The 27,753-nt window shown below is 50.9% G+C and overlaps 1 long non-coding RNA gene across 1 annotated transcript; it reads right to left on the reverse strand.

Annotated features, from left to right (window-relative positions):
• Nucleotides 1–27,660, reverse strand: LOC129467297 (uncharacterized). Its single transcript, XR_008652356.2, has 3 exons — nucleotides 25,143–27,660; nucleotides 3,254–3,359; nucleotides 1–382 (listed from the first exon to the last, which is right to left on the reverse strand). It is a non-coding gene; the product is annotated as an uncharacterized lncRNA (long non-coding RNA).
• Nucleotides 27,661–27,753: the final 93 nt, after the last annotated feature.

The following is a 27,753-nucleotide window of genomic DNA, read 5'->3' on the forward strand; positions in this document are numbered from 1 at the left end:
CCTTCCGCCGTGGGACAGTGTCTCGGTGCCTGACTGTATTAGGGTTCTCCAGAAAAATGGAACCAACAGGATGCATAGAGAGCCGTAGAAAGAAATTTATTATGAGGGATTGGCGTGTGATTACATAGGCCACAATGTCCTAAGATCTGCTGTCTGCACACTGGGGATTCAGGAAAGCCGATGATGGAAGTTCCAGGCTGAGTCCAAAGGCCCTACAACCGGGAGCTCTGACGTTGGAGGGCAGGAGAAATGCATGTTCCAGCTCAGGAGAAAAGAGCGACAATGGGCCTTTCATCTGCCGCTTTGTTCTATGAAGTCTTCCTCGATGGGTTGGATGAGGCACACCCGCAGGGAAGAGAGTGGATCTTCTTTACTAGGTCCCCTGATGGAAATGCCAATTGCTTTCAAAAACTACGCCCCCTGTCCCCCCCCCCCGCCCCCGCACCGACACACCCAGGAATAATGTTTTACCGCTTATCTGAGCATCCCTTAACCTAGTCAAGTTGACTCATAAAATTAACCACCACACTAACCCCAGGTATGCTACATACCTTGAAGTGCTAAATACTGGATGAGACACTTTACTGCTGGGATCTAATAGCTGCTCATCCAATCCTAGAAAGCCCCTAGGATCTTCCTCCTCATGAATGAATAGATTAAGGCTGACCAAGGTCTCCCAGCCCCTGAGTGACCCAGCTGGAATTTGAGTTCGTGACTATCAGTCTTCAAATCTGAGCCGTGCCTACTCCAGGCTGACACAGCCCTGAGCGGCTGAATGAGCTGGCAGGCGCAGGATGTGTCTACTGAGTTAAATCGAATGTACTGGAAGGGAGGGGACTTAGGACAAATTATATTATTCATGCATTTTTGCACTTACTTATCAGGGACCTGCTGTGTGCACATTCTGATGCTGAGCTCAGCAGAGGTACAAGAGAAATATACCGCCACGGCTTCGTTCAAAGAGCTTGCCGCATGGCTGGGAAGCAGTTGCAGGGAGGCTTTGCTCAGTGCAGATGGTAAGATCTGTGGGCCTCAGGAGAGAGAAACCCCGCGCCTGGGGTATGGGGTAAAGGCATCATTCAGGAATATTTCCTGAAGGAAGTTGGGGTTGAGCTGCACAATATGGCATGAACAGGGCTCGAGTTCATGCCAAGAACTCGGGAATTTGCTACAAGGACTTTGTTTGGAACTTTGTTCCAAGAAGAAAGGAAGAGCATTCTAAAAGGGGAAAATGGAATAAGCGAAGCACCAGAGATAGGTACGTGTAAGGCATATTTGGGGGGCAATAGATCAAACCGGCTGCAACAGCAAAGGCTGTGGTGGCGTCTAGTAAGTTTGGAGGATACCAATAGATAATTATTCAACATTTATTTATTTAGAGACAGTCTTACTCTGTCGCCCAGGCTGGAGTGCAATGGCAGGATCTCAGCTCACTGCAACCTCTGCCTCCCGGGTTCAAGCAATTCTCGTGCCTTAGCCTCCCAAGTAGCTGGGATTACAGGCTCCCACCACCATGCCCGGTTAATTTTTGTATTTTTAGTAGAGACGGGGTTTCACCATGTTGGCCAAGGTGGTCTCCAACTCCTGACATAAAGTGATCCACCCACCTTGGCCTCCCACAGTGGTGGGATTACAGGTGTGAGCCTTTAAAAAGAAAAATTCTGGGCCAGGCTTGGTGGCTAACGCCTATAATCCCAGCACTCTGGGAGGCCAAGGTGGGCAGATCACCTGAGGTCAGGAGTTCAAGGCCAGCCTAGCCAACATGGTGAAACTCCGCCTCTACTAAAAACACACGCACAAAAAAAAAAAAAAAGAAGGAAAGAAAACGAAAATTACCCGAGTGTGGCAGGCACCTGTAATCCTAGCTACTCAGGAGGCTGAGACAGAAGAATCGCTTGAACCCGGAGAGGGAGGTTGCAGTGTGCCAAGACTGCACCACTGCACTCAAGCCTGGGCGACAGGGCAAGACTCCGTCTACAGGAAAAAACAAAAAGAAAATCTCTGACACATTCTACGCCATGAATGAACCTTGAGGACATGATACTAAGTGAAATATGCCAGTCACAAAAGGACAAAAAGGCTGTGATTCCACTCCTGTGAGCTTCTAGAGCAGCCATAGTTACAGACAGAAAGTAGAATGTGGGTGCGGGACTGGAAGGTAGGGGGAATTGGGAGTTGTTGTTTAATGGGTATGAAGTTGCAGCTTTTTTCTTCTTCTTCTTTTCTTCTTCTTCTCTTCTTCTTCTTCCTCTTCTTCCTCTTCATCTTCTTCTTTTTTTTTTTTTTTTTTTTTTTCTGAGACGGAGTTTCATTCTTCTTGCCCAGGCTGGAGTACAATGGTCAGACCTTGGCTCACTGCAACCTCTGCCTCCCGGGTTCAAGTGATTCTCCTGCTTCAGCCTCTGGAGTAGCTAGGATTACATGTGTGCGCCAGCACGCCTGGCTAATTTTTTGTATTTTTAGTAGAGACGGGGTTTCACCATGTTGGCCAGGCTGGTCTCAAACTCCTGACCTCAGGTAATTTGCCTGCCTTGGCCTCCCAAAGTGCTGGGATTACAGGTGTGACCCACTGTGCTTGGCCATGGAGTTGCAGCTTTGCAAAACGAAAAAGTTCTGGAGATGGATGGTGGCGATGGTTGCATAACAATGTCAGAGTACTCAATGTCATTGACCTATACACTTCAAAATGCTTATGATAACATGTTATGTGTGTGTGTGTGTGTGTGTTGTGTGTGTGTATACTTTTTTTTTTTTTTCTTTTGAGACAGAGTCTTGCTCTGTCGTCCAGGCTGGAGTGGAGTGACACGATCTTGGCTCACTGCAACCTCTGCCTCCCAGGTTCAAGCGATTCTCCTGCCTCAGCCTCCCGAGTAGCTGGGAGTACAGGCACACACCACCCACGCCCGGCTAATTTTTGTATTTTTAGTAGAGACAGGGTTTCGCCATGATGGCCAGGCTAGTTTCAAACTCCTGACCTCAGGTGATTCACCCACCTTGGGCTCCCAAATGCGGGGATTACAGGCATGAACCACCGTACTCAGCCATGTTATGTATATTTTACCACAATTTTAAAAAATAGATCAAAGTTTTTGTAGTTTGGAAGGTACAGACGTCTTTTGTGGGTTGCGTGCTGCACACTGAGGAGTTTGGACTTCACCTCGTGGGCTAGTGGTCTGCTTCAGTTTCCTCTTGCTACGTAACCAACTACCTCAAAGCTCAGAGATTTAAAACAGCCACCACTTTATTTGCTCACATTCTGCGGGTCAGGAATTTGAGCAAGGCTCCACTGGGCGGGTCTTCAGTTCCACGTGGTATTGGCGTGGGTCTCTTGTGAAGCTGCTATCACAGGATGGCTGGGGCTGGAACAACCAAGACAGTTCCACCTATGTGTCTGGTGTTTGCAGGAATGGCTGGGACAGTAAGACTTCTCTCCTTTTCTCCCTATATTCCTAACTTGGTGGATGGACCACAAGAATGGGCTTCCCAAGTGACCAAGGTAGAAACTGTTTCTATCTTAAGGCCAAAATTTGGAGCCTACATAGCATTAGTTCCACCGCATTTTATTGCTCAAAACAAGCCCAGCTTCAAAGGGGAGGGGGAAAGCTGGCACTATTTCCTAAGGAAATCGTGGCAAGGTTGCTTTGCAAAGGAGCAGAAAAGATAGAGATTATTGTTACCATCAGTAAAAAGTCTTGGAGCTAACTTCGATATATATGTTTCTTTGCAAACTATACACATATATTTTTATTATTTTAATTTTTATTTATTTATTTTTGAGACAGAGTCTCACTCTGTCACCCAGGCTGAAGTGCAGTGGCGTGATCGCAGCTCACTGCAAGCTCTGCCTCCTGAGCCCAAGCAGTTCTCCTGCCTCAGCCTCCCAAGTATCTGGGATTACAGGCGCCTGTCACCATGTCTGGCTAATGTTTTGTATTTTTGGTAGAGACAGGGTTTCACCATGCCGGTCAGGCTGCTCTCGAACTCCTGACCTCGTGATCCACCCGCCTTAGCTTCCCAAAGTGCTGGGATCACAGGCATGAGCCACCGCACCCAGCCACACATATATTATTGTACTGATATATCATGTACTTATAAAACTTACACAAAAAATGGAAACAGAAAGACTTACTATAAAGTTAGATCAACAATATTTTTAAATGATTGTGATTTTGGTTTCCATTAACGGCTCAAAAATAACCTTTTGCTCTCAATAATCTCAACAATAACATTTTGTTGGTGAAAGTAAGATGATGGGCTATGCTTTGTTCTCTTACAAAATCTTGGTTTAATAATTGGTTTAATGATCTGAAGATCTTGTTCTAAGTTATTTCAATACTTGGTTTTGATGGACGTCATAGCTGAAAATACACAGCCAAAGATACAGAGAGCCGGGAGGAAGAAGGGCTTTGTCCACCCACATGAAACCGTGTTTCTCTTTTAAATCCACTGACAAAGGGCTAATATCCAGAATCTACAATGAACTCAAACAAATTTACAAGAAAAAAACAAACAACCCCATCAAAAAGTGGGCAGAGGACATGAATAGACACTTCTCAAAAGAAGACATTTATGCAGCCAAAAAACACATGAAGAAATGCTCCTCATCACTGGCCATCAGGGAAATGCAAATCAAAACCACAGTGAGATACCATCTCACACCAGTTAGAATGGCCATCATTAAAAAATCAGGAAACAACAGGTGCTGGAGAGGATGTGGAGAAATAGGAACACTTTTACACTGTTGGTGGGACTGAAAACTAGTTCAACCATTGTGGAAGTCAGTGTGGCGATTCCTCAGGGATCTAGAACTAGAAATACCATTTGACCCAGCCATCCCATTACTGGGTATATACCCAAAGGACTATAAATCATGCTGCTATAAAGACACATGCACACGTATGTTTATTGCGGCACTATTCACAATAGCAAAGAGTTGGAACCAACCCAAATGTCCAACAACGATAGACTGGATTAAGAAAATGTGGCACATACACACCATGGAATACTATGCAGCCATAAAAAATGATGAGTTCGTGTCCTTTGTAGGGACATGGATGAAACTGGAAACCATCATTCTCAGTAAACTATCGCAAGGACAAAAAACCAAACACCGCATGTTCTCACTCATAGGTGGGAATTGAACAACGAGAACTCATGGACACAGGAAGGGGAACATCACGCTCCGGGGACTGTTGTGGGGTGGGGGGAGGGGGGAGGGACAGCATTAGGAGATACACCTAATGCTAAATGACGAGTTAATGGGTGCAAGAAATCAACATGGCACATGGATACATATGTAACAAACCTGCACATTGTGCACATGTACCCTAAAACCCTAAAGTATAATAAAAAAAAAAAAAAAAAAAATCCACTGATATGCAAACATTTTTGTTTGCTTGTTTTAAAAATCTAACAACTGTTACCATCCTTATTGTCAATCTATTGTTTTTGTAAACTAACTGGAAGTTTTTAATATTTTTAATAAATGTGATCAAAATCTACCAATTCTCCTCATTGGGATGATTTTTAAACAAGTTAAAGAATTATGTTTTTTGGCCAGGCATGGTGGCTCACGCCTGTAATCCCAGCGCTTTGGGAGGCCAAGGCAGGCAGAGTTCGAGACCAGCCTGGCCAACATGGTGAAACCCCATCTCTACTAAAAAAATACAAAAATTAGCCAGGTGTGGTGGTACACTCCTGTAATCCCAGCTACTTGGGAGGCTGAGGCAGGAGAATCGCTTGAACCCAGGAGGCAGAGGTTGTGGTGAGCCAAGATCACACACCATTGCACTCCAGCTTGGGTGACAAGAGTGTGACTCTGTCTCAAAAAAAAAAAAAAAAAAAAAGAATTATGTTTTCAAGTTTGTCATTGCTGTTGTCCACAAGTTTTTTCAGCCTGAAGATGTGAAAGTTGTTTAGCTGACACATCGTTCATTGCTCCTTCCCTAAAAATATCAAGCAATAATAACATTTCCAAACATTGTTCAAACTGCCCAATTGCACAACATAAAGCAATGACTGTCTTAGGATTATCAGAATGTCACTGTCTTCGGCAGATTGTGTGAGTGTGTGCCTGTGTTCTCAGAGTCAGCTAGGGAGCTACCCCTGGTAGCCACCCGTATGAAAGAAAGGGTCACTAAAATTGGAGCACTTGCTTTTTGTTTGTTTGTTTAAGGCTCGATGGGTCTTTTAAATATTCTGTCACAAGATCACCAGTGAATCTCTGCGGAACAAAAGATTTCCTTTGCTCCTCATCTCAGTGCAAGGTATTGAAAAGCTGCTGATCTGTTGACAGGTCTTGCTTGATGAAATTGACCACTTCTGATCACTCTGCTCTCTGGCCTCCTCCCCTACCTGCCTCAGTGATGAAGGCAACGAATTCCCTGTTTCTCTCTCTTTGTAACCCCAGCCTGCCTTCCTTTTTCCTTTTAAATTCCAAGTAAAACACAGCCCCTCTGGCTTACAGAGTTTTTCTTTTTTTTTTTTTTTTTTTTTTTTGAGACAGAGTTTCACTCTTTTGCCCAGGCTGGACTGCAGTGGCACTATCTCAGCTCACTGCAAGCTCCACTTCCCGGGTTCACGCCATTCTCCTGCCTCAGCCTCCTGAGTAGCTGGACTACAGGCACCCGCCACTGCACCCGGCTAATTTTTTGTATTTTTAGTAGAGACGGGGTTTCACTGTGTTAGCCAAGATGGTCTCGATCTCCTGACCTCATGGTCCACCCGCCTCAGCCTCCCAAAGTGCTGGGATTACAGGCGTGAGCCACCGCGCCTGGCCCCAGAGTTTTTCGATAACACATTGTTTTCATTACAGAAGTCATTTACAGTTGAGAAAATGCCTTCTCTGGCAGGTCCTTCCTTTGGTGGCTCATGCAAAACGAGTTCTTTGTGCACTTCATCTGTGAAACATAACCTTTCCCAGATACAGTAACAATATCTGTAGTTTCATCCAATTGTGTGGCAAACTTCCCACTGAATAATTTGTTCTAATGGTTGTCTTCACATTTTCACTCGTGTTTTCCAACACTATTTGTTGACCAAAAAAATGTATCTTGGTTTGCTGCCATCTTGCTTTCCAGTCTGTAATCCATTTAAGCATTTACCCACCAGTATTGCCTCTTGGACTTTTTCTATTAAAACAGAAACAAAAACAAAAAAACCACCTCAGAGGGCTGGCCACGGTGGCTCATACCTGTAATCCCAGCACGCTGGGAGGCCAAGGTAGGATCATTGCTTGAGCCCGGGAGTTCAAGACCAGCCTGGGCAACATAGCAAGACTTCATTCTATAAAAAATTAAAAATTAGCTAGCTGGGCATGGTAGGGGGAGGACCTACAGTCCCAACTACTCGGGAGGCTGAGGCGGGAGGATTGCTTGAGCCCTGGAGGTCGAGGCTGCAATGAGCTGTGATCGTGCCACTGCACTCCAGCCTGGGTGACAGAGCAAGATCCTATCTTAAAAAAATAAATAAACATTTTTTAAAAAACACCTAAAGGCCGGGCACAGTGGCTCACGCCTGTAATCCCAGCACCTTGGGAGGCCAAGGTGGGCGGATCACAAGGTCAGGAGATCAAGACCATCCTAGCTAACACGGTGAAACCCTGTCTCTACTAAAAAAAAAAAAAAAAATACAAAAAATTAGCTGGGTGTGGTGGCGGGTGCCTGTAGTCCTAGCTACTTGGGAGGCTGCGGCAGGAGAATGGTGTGAGCCCTGGAGGCGGAGCTTGCAGTGAGCGGAGATTGGGCCACTACACTCCAGCCTGGGCGACAGAGTGAGACTCCATCAAAAAACGAAAACAAAAACAAAACAAAAACACCTCAAAAGAAGCTTCTAAACATTTTTCATTAAATCTCAAGAGTCCATACAGAGTAGAACTGTAAACATCACAAACAGTGTTGAGGTTTGTCTTGGGTTCTGAAAGCTGAGTTTTGTAAATGTGTTGCTAATTGAGATAGTTTTATGCAATCTTGAGCTACGATCCAATGCCAATGCATAACGTAGACTTAGAGGGAGGCTTCTTGTTAGCAATGACGATAGATATATAAATCCACATTTCCAATAGCTTTGGTAGTCTTGGTAGTTTAGAAAAGGGAGGGGTGCTGACTTCTCATCACATTGGATTAGGTCTCTATTGCTTTTACTTGATATTTGTCAGCTCGGTTACCTGTTGTGTGGTTCTCCAATTCTCTAACCCCAATTTGGTGTTCAACAAGTTAATTAGATTCTGACACTATCTACTTGGAGTTAGCATCAGACCCCACAGCTGAAGGGCTCAGTTCCACAAGACAGCCTCATTCAGATCCCAGCCACAAATGGGGTCCTCAGCCGACCCACACTTCTGCCCAGCTGACTCCGAATTCAGGAGTCCCCACCTCCAACCCTCAGGTTCGCTAATTCGCCAGAACGCCTCTCTGAACTGAGGGAAGTGTTCCCCGTGCTGTTCCAGTTTATAGAGGATACAAACAAGCCGTCCAGTGAAGGGGCACATGGAGAGTGCCGGAAGGGGCCAAGTCATGGCAGCCTGTGTCCCGGTGGAGCTGGGGCGTGCTGCCCTGCTGGCGTGCGGATGCGTTCACTAACTTGGAATCTCCTGGAACCCCATCACTTAGGGGTTTTCAGCGGAGGCTTCACTATGCAGGCAAGACAGAGGAAGTCACTGGCCATTAGTGACAACTCACTCTCCAGCCCCTCTCTCCTTCCTGGAGGTGGGGGATGGGGTACTGAAAGTTCCAACCAAGGCTTGGTCTTGCTGGTGTCCAGCCCCACCCGGAAACTGTCTCAGTGCCCCATTTCCCCAAGACCCATCATTCATTAGCATAAAGAAGACACTTCAGTCACTCGAGAGAGTCCAAATGTTTGAGGAGTTCTGTGTCAGGAGCTGGAGACAAATATCAGGATTTTCGTAAACACACCTGTTGTTCACTGGGGCTTGCATGTTAGGATTATTTTCAATTTTAGGACTTTTTTTTCTTTTTAGCTGTGTTTTTTGAAGCTACTTCTCCATTTTAACAGTTACTTTGATTAAGATCTGATAATATAATCTATATATCCATAATGAATCCACCTAACTGGGCAAACGTTTCATGATCCTAAGAAGAGACAAATATGGGCAAGAGCGCCTCTGTATTTTTTTTTTTTTTAACAGGGTCTCACTCTGTCACCTAGGCTAGAGTGAAGTGGTATGATCATGGCTCACTGTAGCCTCCGCCTCCTGGGCTCAGCGATCCTCCTGCCTCAGCCTCCCAAGTAGCTGGGACTATAGCACATGCTACCACACCTGAGTAATCAAAAAAAAAATTTTTTTTTTTGGAGAAATGGGAGTCTTGCCATGTTGCTCAGGCTGATCTAAAACTCCTGGGCTCAAGCAATCCTCCCACCTTAGCCTCCCGAAAAGTTGGGACTACAATTGTGAGCCACTGCGCCCAGTCTCCCCTGTATTTTGCATGCAGAAGTAACCTTCTGACTTAACCTGCCAAGTGGGGGACCAGTACCAATCTGAGTGATAAATATTTGTAAATCTTACTCTTAGGAAACCGAGTCATCAGCAATTCTTGAGGTAGGGTGACTCATTCTTCCATGCAACCCACGGACATGTGTCAAGAGCTTACTGGGTTCTAGGAGGTGTGGCGGGCGCTGAAGCCACCAGGTTGAATGCTAGGCCCTTGCCAAAACCAGGATAATCCTGGGCACACCGGGACAGCAGCCCCAACTCCATCCTGAGGAATGAAGAAATGATGCCACCCTCCATTCTGAAAAACCACATTCCCCCACGCTCCAGCTCTCCCGCATGCTTCAAACATGCTGCTTACAGGCGTGAGCCGCTCAGCCTGGCTCAGCTCTTGTTTGTTTGTTTGTTTTTGTTTTGAGATGGAGTTTCGCTTTTGTTGCCCAGGCTGGAGTGCAATGTTGTGATCTCGGCTCACTGCAACCTCCGCCTCCCAGGTTCAAGCGATTCTCCTGCCTCAGCCTCCCTAGTAGCTGGGATTATAGGCGCCCGCCACCACGCCTGGCTAATTTTTTGTATTTTTAGCAGAGACAGGGTTTCCCCATGTTGGCCAGGCTGATCTCGAACTCCTGACCTCAGGCAATCCACCCACCTTGGCCTCCCAAAGTGTTGGTATTACAGGCATGAGCCACTGCGCCTGGTCCCCAGCTCTGTTTTTAATAGCCAAAGAATAGTCAGACAGGAGGCGACTCTCTATCCAAGTCCCAGGGAATATCGATGCCAAATATAAAATGCCACCCCAACAGCTGACGACGGGGCTGGTGGGCAGGCTCAAGGCCTGGCTCTGCAGCATCGCTCAGTGGGGCAAACACCTGTCTGGGAGCAGGCCAGGTCCCACACGGGAAGGATGAGTGCAGAAGACGACAGTCATGGGAAACAGAAAGGGTGATCAGGCTTCTGTCTGTGAAACGCAGCACCGGATAGGTGGCTCTGTGTGGCTCTGGAAACTTGGAATATCACAGCGCCCTCTGTGTGCTCAGATGGTGGTTTCTCAAAGCACTCACCAGAAAGCCCACATCCTTCCACTGAGGTTTAAGGTCCAGGGAGAATGTTCCTGGTACCCAGTCCCATAACCCAGGTTTTATGTGCGACTTCCCCCTGCATCTGTCTGCCAGGTGCCACCAGCCTCTAGTGCACCATGGTAGGGAGCAAAGCCCTTCCATCTCTGAGCTGCTCTGATGTCCACACCAGTCTTAATCTCAGTAGCCCTAAGCCACTGGTGTTGGTTGTTTTGTACTCTGGGGTTTCATTCTAGAAGCGAGATCCTTCTTTTTTTTTTTTTCTTTTTCTTTTGAGACAGAGTCTCAGTCTCTCCCCCAGGCTGGAGGGCAGTGGCGCGATCTTGGCTCACTACAACCTCTGCCTCTCAGGTTCAAGCGATTCTCCTGCCTCAGCCTCCCGAGTAGCTGGGATTACAGGTGTGCACCACCACACTTGGCTAATTTTGTATTTTTAGTACGGGCGGGGTTTCACCATATTGGCCAGGCTGGTCTGGGCAGACAACAGGGACACCGTGACCCCTCCCCGCCACTGGGCTTGACATTCATTGAGTGTGTGTGAAGGACACACACAGACCAGAGGAAACGTACATCCAGATTCCTCCTGAAAGGCGGCCACAGGATGCCCAAAGGAGAGGCATTCCGGAAATCAGTAAATCTCCCCAGGGGATGTTTGAGCAAAAACGCACTCAGCAGTTCCATCACACGATGTTTGCTGTCTTTTTTTTTTTTTTTTTTTGGTGGTTGTTTCCTGTGTAAATATTTTGTTCTTTTGTCTTTGTCAACAGCCTTGACCGCACACATGTAAGCTTCGTTTCACTCAGCGGTTTCCGAGCTGACAATGTCCCAGGCGAGGCCGGGTTTCAGTGGACGCATCCCTGCATCCACCACCAGGACTGTTTGTTCTGAAATCCTCTTGCTCATGGGGATTCCGGGGAAAACCTCACTTAGCCCCCTTTCTCCTCCCTGTGCGAATGTCAGCATTCTCACCCTGGCTGCAAATTCAACTCACCTGGGGAGACTAAAAAACACCCAATACAAAGGATCCACCGAAACACCCCAATACACAGGACCCGCCGAAACACCCCAATACACAGGACCCGCCCAAACACCCCAATAAACAGGATCCACCAAAACACCCCAATACACAGGACCCGCCAAAACACCCCAATACACAGGACCCACCGCAACACCCCAATACACAGGACCCGCCCAAACATCCCAATACACAGGACCTGCCCAAACACCCCAGTAAACAGGACCCCCCAAAACACCCCAATACACAGGACCCACTGAAACAACCCAATACACAAGACCTCCTGAAACACCCCAATACACAGGACCCGCCCAAACACCCTAATACACAGGACCCGCCAAAACACCCCAATACACAGGACCCGCCGAAACACCACAATACACAGGAACTCCCGAAACACCTCAAAAAACAGGATCCACCAAATCACCTCAAAAAAACAAGATCCACCAAAACACCCCAATACACAGGACCCGCCGCAACACCCCAATACACAGGACCTGCCCAAACACCCCAGTACACAGGACCCGCTAAAACACCCCAATACACAGGAACTCCCGAAACACCCCAATAAACAGGATCCACAAAAACACCCCAATACACAGGACCCGCCGAAACACCCCAATACACAGGACCCGCCGCAATACCCCAATACACAGGACCTGCCCAAACACCCCAGTACACAGGACACGCCAAAACACCCCAGTACACAGGACCTGCCGGAACACCCCAATACACAGGACCTTCCCAAACACCCCAATACACAGGACCTCCCAAAACACCCCAATACACAGGACCGGCCGAAACACTCCCATACACAGGACCCGCCCAAACACCCCAATACACAGGACCCGCCGAAACACCCCAATACAGAGGACCTGCCCAAACACCCCAATACACAGGACCTGCCCAAACACCCCAATACACAGGAGCCGCCCAAACACCCCAATACACAGGACCTCCCAAAACACCCCAATACACAGGACCCGCTGAAACACAATACACAGGACCCCCCGAAACACCCCAATACACAGGACCTGCCCAAACACCCCAATACACAGGAGCCGCCCAAACACCCCAATACACAGGACCTCCCAAAACACCCCAATACACAGGACCCGCTGAAACACAATACACAGGACCCCCGAAACACCCCAATACACAGGACCTGCCCAAACACCCCAATACACAGGATACACAGGACCCGCCAAAACACTCCAATACACAGGACCCCCCGAAACACCCCAATACACAGGACCCGCCCAAACACCCCAATACACAGGACCTCCCCAAATACCCCAATACACAGGACCTCTCGAAACACCCCAATACACAGGATCCCCTGAAAGACCCCAATACACAGGACCCGCCGAAACACCCCAATACACAGGACCTGCCCAAACACCCCAATACACAGGACCTCTCGAAACACCCCAATACACAGGACCCGCCAAAACACCCCAATACACAGGACCCGCCAAAACACCACAGTACACAGGACCTGCCGAAACACCGCAATACACAGGACCCGCCAAAACACCCCAATACACAGGACCCACTGAAACACCCCAATACACAGGACCCACCCAAACATCCCAATACACAGGACCCACCCAAACACCCCAATACACAGGACCTCCCCAAACACCCCAACACACAGGACCTCCCCAAACACCCCAATACACAAGACCCACCCAAACACCCCAATACACAGGGCCCGCCAAAACGCCCCAATACACAGGACCCTCTGCAACACCCCAATACACAGGACCTGCCCAAACACCCCAATACACAGGACCCGCCGAAACACTCCAATACACAGGACCCCCCGAAACACCCCAATACACAGGACCCACCCAAACACCCCAATACACAGGACCCGCCCAAACACCCCAATACACAAGACCTCCCCAAACACCCCAATACACAGGACCCGCCAAAACACCCCAATACACAGGACCCGCCAAAACACCCCAGTACACGGGACCCGCCGAAACACCACAATACACAGGACCCGCCCAAACACCCCAATACACAGGACCCGCCCAAACACCCCAATACACAAGACCTCCCCAAACACCCCAATACACAGGACCCGCCAAAACACCCCAATACACAGGACCCGCCAAAACACCCCAGTACACGGGACCCGCCGAAACACCCCAATACACAGGACCCACCCAAACACCCCAATACACAGGACCCGCCAAAACACCCCAATACACAGGACCCGCCCAAACACCCCAATACACAGGACCTCTCGAAACACCCCAATACACAGGACCCGCCAAAACACCCCAATACACAGGACCCGCCGAAACACCACAATACACAGGACCCACCGAAACACCCCAATACACAGGACCTCTCGAAACACCCCAATACACAGGACCCGCCCAAACACCCCAATACACAGGACCCGCCAAAACACCCCAGTACACAGGACCTGCTGAAACACCACAATACACAGGACCCACCGAAACACCCCAATACACAGGACCTCTCGAAACACCCCAATACACAGGACCCACCAAAACACCCCAATACACAGGACCCGCTGAGACACCCCAATACACAGGACCCGCCGAAACACCCCAATACACAGGACCTGCCCAAACACCCCAATACACAGGACCTCTCGAAACACCCCAATACACAGGACCCGCCAAAACACCCCAATACACAGGACCCGCAAAACACCACAATACACAGGACCCGCCGAAACACCCCAATACACAGGACCCCCCGCAACACCCCAATACACAGGACCCCCCGAAACACCCCAATACACAGGACCCGCCCAAACACCCCAATACATGGGACCCGCCCAAACACCCCAATACACAGGACCCACCTAAACACCCCAATACACGGGACCCGCCGAAACACCCCAATACACAGGACCCGCCCAAACACCCCAATACACAGGATCCCCAAAGCACCCCAATACACAGGACCCGCCCAAACACCCCAATGCACGAGACCCGCCGGAACACCCCAGTACACTGGATCCCACAAAACACCCCAATACACAAGATCCGCCCAAACACCCCAATACACAGGACCCTCCTGAAACACGCCAGTACACCGGACCAGCCCAAACATTCCAGTACACAGGACCTGCCGAAACACCCCAATACACAGGACCCGCCCAAACACCCCAATACACAGGACCCACCGAAACACCCCAATACACAGGACCCGCTGAAACACTCCAATACATAGGACCCTCTGCAACACCCCAGTACACAGGACCCCCAAAACACCCCAATACACAGCACCCACTCAAACACCCCAATACACTGGACCCGCCTAAACACCCCAATACACAGGATCCCCCGAAACACCCCACTACACAGGACCCGCCCAAACACCCCAATACACGGGACCCACCCAAACATCCCAATATACGGGACCCGCCGAAACACCCCAATACACTGGATCCCACAAAACACCCCAATACACAGGACCCGCCCAAATACCCCAATACACGGGACCCACCCAAACACTCCAATATACGGGACCTGCCGAAACACCCCAATACACAGGATCCCCGAAACACCCCAATACACAGGACCCTCCTGAAACACGCCAGTACACCGGACCAGCCCAAACATTCCAGTACACAGGACCTGCCGAAACACCCCAATACACAGGAGCCGCCGAAACACCCCAATACACAGGACCCGCTGAAACACTCCAATACACAGGACCCTTTGCAACACCCCAATACACAGGACCTGCCCAAACACCCCAGTACACAGGACCCCCTGAAACACCCCAATACACAGGATCCCCGAAACACCCCAATACACAGGACCCGCCCAAACACCCCAATACACAGGACCCACCCAAACACCCCAATACACGGGACCCACCCAGACACCCCAATACACAGGACCCACCCAAACACCCCAATACACGGGACCCACCCAGACACCCCAATACACAGGATCCCCTGAAACACCCCAATACACGGGACCCACCCAGACACCCCAATACACGGGACCCACCAAAACATCCCAATACACAGGACCCGCCCAAACACCCCAATACATAGGACCTGCTGAGATCCTGATTTAGTGTCAGAGAACCTGCCTCCCCGGTGATCCCAGTGTGAAGGCCTGGGCGGACACCTGTTTCAGGTTCCCACACCAGCAGATGCCGAGTGACCATGCCTGGCCAGGCAGGGCTCTCATTTCTTCCCAGCTGTGTGACCTTGGCAGGGCCCTGCAGCTCTCTGAGCCTTGGGTTCCCCCCATGTGTGCTGGGATAGTGTCCCTGCCTTTTGTGTCTCTCAGGACTATTGAGAACATCAAGTGAGTTCCAGGATGGGGCCAGTGCAGGCCAGCAACCAAAAGTGCCCTGCTCCTTCAAGGCAGCGCCTGGAGCCAGGCCACAGAGGCCGGAAGACGCTGGAAGTACGGTGGGAGCCGGTCCAATCTGCCCTCCACACTCTGCCCAGGCTTCTGCCGCCGAGCACGGCCTGGACCTGGTGGGGCATGGCTGGGACCCGGGAAGGATCTGCGACGTCAGTGACATAAAGCCCGATAGGACAGAAAAAGGAAGCACTTCTCTCATTGGAAGTGTTACCTAGATGTGGGAATGACAGTGTGGTCATTGTGAATGGAGGTCCTGGGGCCGAACCGCCCAGGTGAGAAACCAGCCTCTACCAGGAGAAGCTGCTGAATTCTCATTTCTTCACCTGCACAATAGGCAGAGTTGCTTTGAGAATTAAATGAGATAATCCATACAAGGTGCTTGGCTTTTGTTAGGATTATGACTGGTACCTTACAGGCGCAGTTGCGTTTCTTTTTCACAACAATCCCTGTTACTATCATTCTCCTCTCTTTTACAGGTGACACCATGGAAGGTCAGAGAGGTTAGGTATCTAATTGCCCAAGGGGCAACGCCAGCACGTGGAAACAGAGCCAGAACCTGAACCCACATCTGCCTAACTCCAAAGACAGCTCTTTCTGTGTGGTGTCCTGCTTGGACTCAGAATGAGTGCTTTTGGGGCTGTCAGAAACGGGAGTGAAGAACCTCCCAGGCAGCTGGGAGGAGGGCAGGGCCTGGCTGGAGACCCCCAGAGCAGAGTACAGGGACCACCTGCAAAAAGGAAGATGCAGAATCGGAGCCCCAGAGCAGTGGGTCATGGAGGTCGAGGGCCTGGGGCCTAAAAAGGAAGTCACATTCTTTGAGCGTCATGTGTCCCAGGCTCTGATGCATGTGTTGAATCATGAATCGTCATTGTCCTGCAGACCGTCTGTGACAGAGGAGGTGAAGATCAGGCCCTGGCCAGTCCCACGGGGGGCACTGTGGAGCCCGAAGCAGCAGACAGAGGGGTGAGGAGGGCCTGAGCCCTGCGGCAGGTGGGGGCCTCTAGGTGCCCCCTGCGGTGGGAAAGGCCCTGCCACCCTCCTGTCTAACATCAGCCCACTCCCAGCGGCCGGCTCCCATTCTCCTTCCTCCACAAAGCAAACTCCTATCCACAGCCCGGCAGGCCTCCTGCTGTCTACACCCCAAGGCCGCCTCGGCCTGTGTCGGGGTGAGCTTCTGCCCTCACTGGGACCTAGAAGGCGCAAGAGAGGAGCATGAGGTGGCAGCCACGTGCTGGGGGCCTGGATCCTGGGGCCCACATGCTGGGTCATATGGGGCAGCTGTGAGGTCTGTACTGGGGTCTCAACCCTGCATTCTAAGTGGGGTGAGGAGGGATTTCCTCTAGAATCCCCTCGGTGTCTCCCGAGGGTGTTTCTCTTGGTTACTGGCATCGAGTTTGGCTCCTGGCTCTTTACAGCAGGGTCACTCTGAGCAAGACAGGCTTTTTGCAGCAGAAATGGCTGCTGGCATTGAACCCTCAAGAGGACAGGACCTGAGATGGACCATCCTTACTATTGGGTTCACAGGCAGCGAGGGCCCAGTTGGCATTAGAAGATGGGCACTTTCCTTGGCATGTGGTGGAGAAAGTCACTGGGCTGTGGCCAGTGCTCACCGGGAGTGAAGACCCATGAAGCCTGGGTGCAGCTGGCTGCCTGCCATGGGGTGAAGCACGTGCGGGTTGTGAGGCAGCAGCTCCCAGTGACAGTGGGGGTTTACAGAAGGAAAACTGCAGGCTCAAGGCATAGGAACAGAACCAGCCAGAGAGCTTGTAGTCACAGTCTCTGGACTGATGCAACTTACAACCAGAGCCGAGTCTGGTTTCAACACAGGGCGAACTCACAGCCCCTCCAGGTCTCTGACTGAAATGCTATGGCATTGTTGGCAAACAGCCGGAGCCTTCGGATTGTATCCAGGACTTCGGGAATGTTCACCTCACTGATTCCCAATCCCCAAAGCCCACAGAGCTGCCTTTGCAAACGAAAGCAGCCCCTTCCTCCTGTCTGGTAAGCTGGAGACCCTGTGCACAGCGCACCCATTGCCTTTAGACCTGTCACCCAGCAGGACGCAGGAGCCGGTAGGTACCCACTTCTGGAGACAGGAGGAGTATGCCTCCCAAAAAGCGATATTTGCCAATGTATTTTGTCAAAAACTTGGGGAATATGTCAGGTACAGTGGCACATGCCTGTAATCCCAGCACTTTGGGAAGCCAAGGGAGGTGGATCACTTGAGGCCAGGAGTTCAAGACCAGCCTGGCCAACATGGTGAAACCCTGTCTCTACTAGAAATACAAAAGTTAGCAGGGTATGGCAGTGCACACCTGTGGTCCCAGCTACTTGGGAGGCTGAGGCAGGAGAATCGCTTGAATCTGGGAGGCAGAGGTTGCAGTGAGCCGAGATTGCGCCACTGCACTCCAGCCTGGGCAACAGAATGAGAGTCCATCTAAAAATAAAATAAATAAATAAATAAAAAACTTGGGGAATATATGTGAGAATGGATTTGAGACTATTAGGCTTAGGAAGAAAGGAATAATTTTAGAATGGACAGATTTTATTACTATGGTGCAACTACAGCAAAATCAGTGCCGTTTTATGGTACAGTTTTTCAACATTCTGGAGTCTGTGTGCGTGTGACTGTCCTAAGCCAGGACAGCTGTAGGATCTATGGCCATTGAAATGAGCTCTCTGATTTCAAAGGGAAGGGTGGGACTGTGACTGAGATGGGCAGCAGGACCCAGGGGTGAGCAGAACCAGCTGGGAGCTGATGGTCCCACAGAGCCAGGAGTGCTCCAAGTGTTCGTGAAGGCACTGGGGGGTCCGAGACCAGCCCCTGTGAAGGCATCACAGCACAGGTGCCAGGCGACAGAGCAAAGCCACACTCTCATCAGCAAGAAACTATGCACTTCACAAACATCTCCGAGGCTAAACGTCAACCACAGGGACACCAAGTGACCACGATCACAAGCTATGCATCTCGAACTGAGCCTTGTGTGAGCCAGGGAGTCACAGGCTGGGTGTGCTCGGCCACAGTTAGTCATCAGGGAGGTGGTGTGTACATGGCTGGGCTTGAGAAGGTCCTGAAGGCACAGATAAGCTGGCTCTCATTCCCCTCCTCTCGCTGCACCGCCCTCCCTGGCCCCTCGGTCTTGGCCTAACTGGCACCTCTGAGCACCATCCACTCACCCCCAGGTTCCCAGGCTGCCCAGCAAAGCTGACCCTCATGTCCTACCAGAGGATCCCTACGGCCAAGTGTCTTCATTCCCGAGGGCTGTCATCAGAAAGTGCCACAAACTAGGAGTCTTAAACAACAGAAATGTATATTGTCTCAGTTCTGGAGGCTCGAAGTCCAAAATCAAGGTGTCAGCAGGGCCACGCCCCCTCTGAAGCTGTAGGGCAGTCCCTCACTGCCTCTTTCGGTGCCCAGTGGTGGCCAGCAGTCCTCAGTATTCCTTGGGTCACGGGTGCGTCACTGCAGTCCCTGCTTCTGTCTCCCTTCGTGTCTGTATCTCCTCTTCTAAGGACACCAGTCATATGGAATTAGGGGCCCAACCTACTCCAGTATGAACTCATCCCAACAAATTACTTCTGTAATGAGCTTAATCCAAATGAGAATTGCATTCGGAGGTACTGGGGGTTAGGACTTCAAATGGTCTTTTTCAGGGGGATATAATGCAGCCCAAAACACCAGGAGACTAGGGAGGAGAAATCTGAGCTGGGTTTCAGGACGGCTGTGTATGACCAGCTGATGCCAGCACCTGTTGGATGGGCTGCCAGCTATGCTGCAGAACCCACTGGGCTCAGTCCTGAAGGATGATGGGGAAGGGACAAGGAGGCTAGATCGCATGCAAACCAGAAGTCAGATGTGTCAGCCAGTACCCTGTGATAAATATCTCTCTTCTTAAACTGGCAAGAAGGGATCGTATTAGCTCAACAAAAACCCTATGATTGAAGCATTCTTTTTTTTTCTCTTCTGAGATGGAGTTTCACTCTTGTCACCCAGGCTGGAGTGCAATGGTGACATCTCAGCTCACTGCAATCTCCACCTCCGGGTTCAAGCAATTCTCCTGCCTCAGCCTCCTGAGTAGCTAGGATTACAGGTGAGTGCCACCACGCCCAGCTAATTTTTGTATTTTTAGTAGAGACGGGGTTTCGCCATGTTGGCCAGGCTGGTCTCGAACTCCTGACCTCAGGTGATCCATCTGCCTCGGCCTCCCAAACTGCTGGGATTACAAGCGTGAGCCACCACACCAGGCCGCCTTCTTTTTGTAATTAGAAAAAATAGTAAACATGCAAGCAAGAATCTTCCCAGGGTGATGCAAGCGGAGAAGGGGGGTGAAAAAGAGGGAGTGAGGGGATGGTGATCTGTGGGCTGCTGGGAGTGCTGGCCCCGCCCTTTTCATCTAAACCCTCTGTTTGGTCTCGCTGTGTTGCCCAGGCTGTTCTTGAGCTCCTGGGCTCAAATAATCTCCCCCACCTCCTGCCCCAACCTTAGCCTCCAGCAGAGCTGGGACTATGGGCACGCCCCACCACACCTGGCCTGGGAGGTGCCTTTTCTAGCAATAATGCTCAGAGCCATAGTGGCTCTACATTCCAGGTCCTCTGGGATCTGTCCCCACCAACTTGCTTCCTCTTCAGCCCAACTCCAGCCAAAGACCCAGAACTCCCCAGTGAGACCCCATTTTCTGCCTCCCTGAGCGACACACTGCTGAAGCCACCGGGGGGAGCCAGGCCTAGTCACACATCTGGGAGGGAACATGAGGGTGACTCAGGCCACGAATCAGCTGCGGGAAGGAACATGCTCTTGCGGCTTGGAGACGCTTAGATAAGAAGTAGATTGGGAGCGGGCAAGCAAGCAGATCTGATTAAAGGGAGCTGAGTGAGCGGCCCTGAGTGAGCCGGGCCGGTGAGCCTGTTCTGTGTCTATAGCCTCCAGTCAGCCTCTCAGTGCCTCTCAGCAGCAGGGCACCCCAAGTCCCTGCAGTCCCAGCGAAGAGCCCCGGAAGCAGAGCCCAACCCTTCCATTGTACAGGTCAGGAAACTGAGGCCTGGGGCTGGGACCAGAGCCTGGCCCTCCTTGGTGCCTCGTTCTTGGCCTGACTGGCATCTGAGCATCGTGCACTCCCCAGGTTTCCAGGTCGCCCAGCAAAGCCATCTGTGTCCTTCTCTACAGGCCCTGCCCAAGAGGCCCTGGGGGAAGAATAAATGAGAAACCCCCTCCCAAGGGAGAGGGCAGAGCAAAGGCCTCAAGGAGGAGGGCTGCAGCTGTGGCCGTCTCCAGAAATAGCGACATTGCTCACAGCAGCATCCAGCGTGCCAAACAGCCCATTTAAAATGCCAGTTGAGGCTGGGCACGGTGGCTCACACCTGTAATCCCAGCACTTTGGGAGGCTGAGGCAGGTGGGTCACTTGAGGTCAGAAGTTCGAAACCAGCCTGGTCAACATGGTGAAACCCCGTCTCTACTTAAAATGCAAAAAATAGCTGGGCATGGTGGCATGCGCCTGTAATCCCAGCTACCCAGGAGGCAGGAGAATCACTTGAGCCCAGGAAGCAGAGGTTGCAGTGAACCAAGATCACACCACTGCACCCCAGCCTGGATGACAGAGCGAGACTCTGTCTCAAACAAATAAATAAAATAAAATGCCAGGGCGCAGTGGCTCACGCCTGTAATCCCAGCACTTTGGGAGGCCGAGGCAGGCAGATCACCTGAGGTCAGGAGGTCGAGACCAGCCAGGCCAACATGGTGAAACCCCATCTTTACTTAAAAAATACAAAAATTAGCCGGGCGTGATGGTGGGCTCCTGTAATCCAGCTACTTGGGAAGGCTGAGAAGAATCGCTCGAACCCAAGAGGTGGAGTTTGCAGTGAGCCAAGATCACAATATTGCACTCCAGCCTGGGCAACAGAAGCAGACTCTGTCTCAAAAAAAAAAAAAAAAAATTGCCAGTTGGCTTACAGGCAGCTCAGCCCCAAGTGCAGGGCTCTCCACGAACCTGGCAGCTCACACGTTCCCCCCGCTGGGGCCTCCCACGACCTGAAGCCGCTGTGCTCATTTTCCAGCGGGTTCAAGGTGCAGCTGAGTTCCTGGGGGTCTGTGCCAACCCTGGAAGCCACTCAGGAAGAAGTGCAGGCCCCCTCCTGCCTCACTGGCCATCTTGATACTATTTCCCTGAACACTCAGATCTATACCCTTTGCCCCGCCTTCTATGATTATGAAAGTAATCCATGCTCATGAGAAACTAGGAAAATGAAAAAAAAGTTGAATAAAGAAGACAAAGATCACTCATAATCACACATCTGGGCAGATGTTTGTGGTTATCTTCTGGATTCTTTGCAGCATATAAAAGTAAGTTTTAAAGGTAGTCATAACCGGGGCCACACAACCTACTGTTTTGTATCTTGAGTTTTTTTTTTTTAAACAGCGTAATGTTCTCTGAATTTTCCCACATTAATAAACAAAAATTATCCAAAAACAAAATTATTGATTCATTTTTGTTTTCTTTGAGACAGGGTCCAGCTCTGTCTCCCAGGCTGGAGTGCAATGGTGCAATCATGGCTTACTTTGCAGCCTCAACTTTCCTGGCTCAGGTGATTTTCCCTCCTCAGCCTCCCAAGTATCTGGGACCAAGCAGCGTGCACCACGACGCCCAGCTAATTTTTAAAATTTTTATAAAAATTATTTTTATAGAGATGGGGTCTCTCACTACATTGCCCAGGCTGGTCTTGAACTCCTGGGCTCAAGTGATCCTCCCAGCTTAGCCTCCCAAAGTGCTGAGATTATAGGTGTGAGCCACCAGGCCTGGTCCACTTTTTTTTAAGCCTAAATTTTTCAGGAGGTTAAGTTATCCGTGGCGTTGAGCACAAGGTAAATCCCCACTGCCAAATACATATCAAAATCAAAACCCCACTTCATCCCTGCGTCCCACATCTTTCACCACTGAGCTGGCCAAGCAGGTCAGACACAAGATATTTGGAAGCACCTGTGCCTCATGGGGAAGAGGCTCTTCCAGGACACAGGACCGTTTACCAGAACAGTGAAGGGGTTGGCTGGCCGAGCCCTTAGTGCAGCCTCTCTGTTAAAGAGTTTTTTGTGGCAGCTGGGCACGGTGGCTCACGCCTGTAATCCCAGCACTTTGGGAGGCCAAGGCGGGCAGATCACGAGGTCAGGAGATCGAGACCATCCTGGCTAACACGGTGACACCCCGTCTCTACTAAAAATACAAAAATTAGCCGGGCGTGGTGGCGGGTGCCTGTAGTCCCAGCTACTCGGGAGGCTGAGGCAGGAGAATGGTGTGAACCCAGGAGGCAGAGCTTGCAGTGAGCTGAGATTGCACCACTACACTCCAGCCTGGGCGACAGAGCAAGACTCCGTCTCAAAAAAAAAAAAAAAAAGTTTTTTTGTGGCCAGGCGCGGTGGCTCACATCTGTAACCCAGTGCTTTGGGAGGCTGAGGCGGGTGGATCACCAGGTCAAGAGATTGAGACCATCCCTACTAACACAGTGAAACCACATCTCTACTAAAAATACAAAAAATTAGCCGGGCTTGGTGGCATGTGCCTGTAGTCCCAGCTACTTGGGAGGCTGAGGCAGGAGAATTGCTTGAACCTGGAGGCGGAGGTTGCAGTGAGCTGAGATTGCATCACTGCATTCCAGCCTGGGTGACAGAGCAATACTCCGTCTCAAAATAAAGAAGAAAGAGTTTTATGTGCATTATCCCTTTAGCCCACTGGCAACCTGTCAAATGGGACAGTGGGGCAGAGGTGGCCTAATTTCCCCCAATAGTCCTCCCCTTCGTCCTTAGCAATAGGACCTCAAATTTATCTGGACACACGGCTGCTGGAATAAAGACCACGTTCCTCAGAATTCCTTGTTGCTGGGTGGGACCATGCGACAAATTCTATCCAAAGGTCTGTAACCCAGTGTGTTACATGTAACTCCCAGGAATTGTGCTTTAAAGAGAACCCTTCCTCCCTTCTGCTAGCTGGAAATAGGACACAGTGGCTGGAGCGTGGCAGCCACACTGGGCTATGAGGTGAAAGCTTCCTGCTGAGGATGGTGAAGCAGCAAGAGAGAAGGGGCCTGGGTCCCTGCAGATTTACCGCACCACCAGCCCTGGACTGTTTACCGGTAGACTTTTACTGAAATGAGAAATACATTTTTATCTTGCTTAAAAATATGCTACAGCAGAGGCCTCTCAGAGCCCTGAACTCTCTCCATAGATAGCTTCCTGCTATTAGGAAAGGTTATTCACATTTATTGCGTGTCTACCTCTTGCCAGGCATGTCATATACTTTCTTTAGTCAAATTTCATGTATTTTAGCTTCATTTTATTTCCCCAACAACCCTACAGTGTCAGTATTATGATCCCCATTCTACACATGAGGAAACCTAGGCTCAGAGAGGCTGAGGACTGTATCCAAGTCCCACGGGTAAATGACAGTGCCTGACTCCCCAGGTCCTGCTGGCCCCATGGGCCTTGCTGCCGCCTCCCCAGTTCTCCCAGGTTCATTCAATTTTGCTTCTGAAGGAAGAGTTCCCACCTGAGAAAATCAAGTCACCAAAGGTGGCCATAGGCCAGGTGTAGTGGCTCACGCCTGTAATCCCAGCACTTTGGGAGGCTGAGGCAGGCAGATACCTGAAGTTAGGAGTTTGAGACCAGCCTGACCAATATGGTGAAACCCCGTCTCTACTAAAAATACAAAATTAGCGGGCATGGTGGCGCACGCCTGTAATCCCAGCTACTCGGGAGGCTGAGGCAGGAGAATTGCTTGAACTTGGGAAGTGGAGGTTGCAGGAAGCTGAGATTGTGCCACTGCACTCCAGCCTGGGCGATAGAGCAAGACTCCGTCTCAAAAAAAGGGGGGCGGCATTGTTTTGTTACCCACCAGCCTCATATTTGAGATGAAGTCCCAGAAACTGAGCCATTTCCCAAGGGTTTGAAGGAAAACTTCAATCATGTTTTAATATCAGTAAATTATTTTCTTTCTCTACTTAAGGGGAAAAGAGCCATCGTCAGCTATCATAAATCCAACTCAATTACCCTTATTATAGTGATTACTGCCCATGCCAGTCTAATTGGCTTCACCCAGCATTTTCATTAAGAAACCGTATCTTCAAAGCTTTATACTCAGACACATTTTTACTTGGAGCTAAAATTTGGCTTTAACAGCCAAATTGGGAGCTCAGGCGCCGGAGGTGCCGCCCCAGCAGGCAGGCAGGCAGGCCAGCTTACCTTAGCGCCCTCCCAGCCTCGGGCGGTGCTAGCAGGTCTGTCAGGACAACTGGTCACGACTGTGCAGTTGTCTCCACACGGGCCTCAGTCTTGTTGGGACAGGCCCTGGGCTTGTCAGATGGCAGCGTGGCCACGGCCTGGCCGAAGCCTGGCTCCAGCCGGGTTCTGGATCTCACCATGGCTTGAGCAAGTGCTCAGGAGGTGCTAGTTCTGGGCATGGTGGGAGGAGGCAGGACGGGGAGCCGGAAGGCCTGTATGGGAGTTCTCGCTCCCCCATGGCTTTTGGGAGGGTGCTTGAGCTTTCTGAGCCTCAGTTTCCCCCTCTTCAAATGGATAATAGTTGTCATGAGGCTCGAGATAGATCAGGTGTGGAAAGCACTGATGCAGGTGGTACCGTTTGACTGCGAGCCGCAGCACGGACCCAGCCCCAGCGTTCCTCTCTCCAGTGGAAAGCTTGGACGGGTCAGGTCTCCAGACCTGTAGAGACACAAACTCAAGTCAGTTCTCCATCCAGAACTGTCAGTGGCAGGCCATGGTGCCCAGCAGCTGGCATCTCAGGCTACTGGCAGCCGAGGGGCTCCTGCAGGGCAGAGGGCCAGGGCACTGCCCTGGCACTGTCCGAGGTTCAAATCCCACAGCTCCAAGTATTCTCCATGTGACTCTGGCTTCTCAGAGCCACAGCTTTCACTGGAGTAAAATGCAGATAATAATTGTACAAGGCGCAGGCTGGCACAGGTGGGCTCTCAACAGATCAGGCCTATTGTTACTAGCAATGGAGAACCTCGCAAATTCTGAGAGTCTTGGTGAGCGGAGGGCACCTAGCTGGCCAGCAGCCTTGTGGTGCAACATTTTGCCAGCCCTGGCGACCGCTTGTGAAGGAAGAATGAAACTCGCCCCACGTGCCACTAGTCCAAGTGGGTGGCCTTGCAGGGGCTTACCTGGAGAACCAGACTTGGGGTGCTTGTCTAGAACCCCGAGAGCTCCCCTTTCGCAGCTCCACCTGCTGCACTGCTGCTGCTCCCCCCAGTCAGCTTTGGAGGAGCATTATTGCTTTACTTCTTGAAACAAGACCGAGATGGCCTTGACTCACGGCATTTGCAGGGAGGGAGAAGAGGTGGGCCTCACAGAAGGGCTCCTTCTGTGAAGCCAAGACGCAGGACGGCTGGGAAACGCTGGTGGCAGGGAAGCTGGAACTCTCTCTGCTCCCTCTTACCCTGGTCCCACTGCCCTGGGATGCCTCCCTCCCTCTGTCACATTCGGAGACATGAGCACAAGTAGACCGTGGCGTCCTGCACGGAGTGTGAATCTCGGCCCCAAACACTCCATCACCAGCTGGAGCAGCTTCCAGGGCTTCTCTGGTCCTCAGTCTGCTCATCTGTAAAACGGGTAACACTGTTCACCTGGCAGGGCTGTGGTCCTATCTAAACAAGGAAACAAGGCGTGCACACGAGGAGGCTGCGCTGGGCCTGGCACGTGGTCGGTTCTCAGCAAATGGGGCTGATGTGGTTTGGATGTGCGTCCCCTCCAGATCTCATGTTGAAATGTGATCGCAATGTTGGAAGTGGGGCCTGGTGGGAGGTGCTGGATCGTGCAGGTGGATCCCTCATGAACGGCTCCCCTTCCCACATGAGTGTGTTCTTGCCCCGGGAGTCCACGGGAAATCTGGTTGTTTAAGAGTGTGGTGCTTCTGCCCTCTCTTTCTCTGGCTCCCCTTCCACCATGATTGGAAACTTCCTGAAGCCTCACCAGAAGCAGATGCTGGCGCCACACTTCCTGTTCAGCCTGCAGAACTGGGATCCAAATAAACCTGTTTTCTTTATAAATTACCCAGTCTCACGTATTACTTTGTAGCAATGCAAGAATGGGCTAATACAGGGGCAAAAGCAACAACTCCGAACTTCCAGGGACCTTGGTGATCACCTGGTCCTGCCCCATTATTGAACAGACCAAGGTCCCGGCATCTGAGGTCCAGAGGCAAAGTGAGTGCTGGACCTGCACTCACACCTTGCATCCCACCCGGAGCCACCCCGTCTGTGTCTCCCACCAGGCCTCTGCTGGGCCTGCACTCACACCTTGCACAAAACCCCTCCAATGCCCCCAGCACTGTGTCTCCTGCCAGGCCTCCACACCCTCCAGCTGCTGCTCCTCCACCACGGCTGCCCTCAGCCCTTGGCAACTCTCGCCTACATCACAGCAGCTCCTAAGGTCTCCCTGCCTCTGGCACTCCCTTTCCAGTCCCTTCTGAGGCCCACTGCCTGATGAGCCCTCCTAAAATGTCTTCATTTAAAAATCCCCATTGGTTTCCAAACCCCTCAGTTTCAACTCAATTTGCCACTTAAAGCCCTACAAAAATGGATTTTGCCTCCAGCCCCATCGCCCTGTTTCCCCGAGACAACCCTCCTGTCACAGCCCAAAGGGTCCCATTGGAGTTTCCAGAACCCCAGGCCCTGGCTTGACCATGTGGCTGGAGACCAGGCTGCCTGGGGCTCAGGACAAATTTACCTCGGCTGCAGGCTCCCCAACAGGGCTCATCTGGGGACGGCTTCCTGGGGAGCAGCCCCTCAGTCCCCCCACCTCTGTCTGGCCCCCCACACCACCCTAGAGAGCTCCT

This window comes from Symphalangus syndactylus, chromosome 18, assembly GCF_028878055.3.
Source record: "Symphalangus syndactylus isolate Jambi chromosome 18, NHGRI_mSymSyn1-v2.1_pri, whole genome shotgun sequence".
Classification (NCBI taxonomy): Eukaryota; Metazoa; Chordata; class Mammalia; order Primates; family Hylobatidae; genus Symphalangus; species Symphalangus syndactylus.